The sequence below is a fragment of the Melitaea cinxia genome, chromosome 30 (assembly GCF_905220565.1).
Source record: "Melitaea cinxia chromosome 30, ilMelCinx1.1, whole genome shotgun sequence".
Lineage (NCBI taxonomy): Eukaryota > Metazoa > Arthropoda > Insecta > Lepidoptera > Nymphalidae > Melitaea > Melitaea cinxia.
This window is the reverse complement of record NC_059423.1, coordinates 6,591,395-6,592,932: the sequence shown is the minus strand read 5'-3', so window position 1 is coordinate 6,592,932 and position 1,538 is coordinate 6,591,395.

Here is a 1,538-nt window from a genome sequence, read left to right as displayed (position 1 = left end):
TAAGACGATTTACAAAATATGTTATCTATTAATAAACAGTCTATCTGTGTGTGTAGTGGTGTCACTGAGAGATGCCAATTTATTAGTGTTTGGATTGAAATTGATGCGGGCAATATTTTTCCTTTGAATTTGCTGCGTTGAAAGCTCTCAGACGTTTTATCGTGTCGTTTTCGAGTTCGATTTTTTACGTCACTAGTTTTTTTTTTTGTTTGACAGCTTGTGTCTTTATTTTGACTAGACGTTATTTTTAAACATCTTTTACATTTTAAGAAGAAGAAGAAGTAGTACATTTTAATAACATCTTTTATTAAAAATTTACTAAGTTTCATAAAAGTTATACCTAATACCTACACCTTAATTCCTTTGTTAATACATTTAATTACTAGTAGAGAATTAATTACGATTTAAGATAACAATTAATCCAGTTAATAAAGTTTCATTAGTACCTATTTCACGTCTGATTAGTGTGTAGGGTAAAACACGTACAATATTTTTTGTTTTCTTTTTGTTTTGTAAATATGTTTAATAAATCTTGGATATAACATCAAAAACAAAACTTCATCATAAATACTATATATAATAGATACCAAAGATATTTTATTTATAATATATAAAAACCATCGATACGCCCTTTGATTTTAGCTTAAGAATTACTTAACTATTTTATTTATCTTTTGTTTTATAAGCTTTCTAAAACTTTGTAGAAATTACTAAGTGGTTTAAAAATTTAGACATTTGAGGAAAAAATCTAAATAGTTTAGGAAGGTAAACAAGCATGTGGCACCCCTGATGATAAGCGATTATCGTAGTCGGCACTGAGGTAGGGCAGAGCAGGAAATTTCCTGCTCAAAAAATGAAGTAGCCCAACTGGGGTAGTACCTCGATCTTACAAAAGATCATAGCTAAATAATACTGCTTTCAAGCAGTGTTGTGTTCTTGTTGGTGAGTAAGGTGACCAGAGCTCCTGGGGGAGTTGGGGATAGGGTCGGCAACGCGCTTGCTATGCTTCTGGCGTTGCAGATGTCTACAGGCTACAGTATTTGCTTATCATCAGGCGAGCCGTACGCTTGTTTGCCGACTTAGTTATATATATAAAAAAGCCAGAAGCATCGCAAGCGCGTTGAATACCCTACCAACAGTTTTCTCTAAGGAGCTCTCTACCTTAATCACCACAGGACCAGAACACTACTTGAAAGCATATTATTTAGCTGTGATCTTCTGTAAAGTCGAGGTACTTTCCCAGCAGGGCTGCTCTAGATTTTGAATTATATTCTGCAGTGTTTTTTGTGGTGCGTGAGTTAAGGTATTTCCGACTCCTCTGACTACGTTATATATATCATGTCATTTATAAATGGATAAAAATAAATAGTCTTTTTAAATTATTTCGAAGCAATAAAAAACGTATTATATTGAAACCGGAAATACTTTCCGATTTTTAAATGGTCGCCATTAGCTCTGCTTACTACATTAATTTTTATTATTTTTTATTCTTACTACGTGTATACCTCAACGACTAATAAAATAAATAAGAAAGTCTG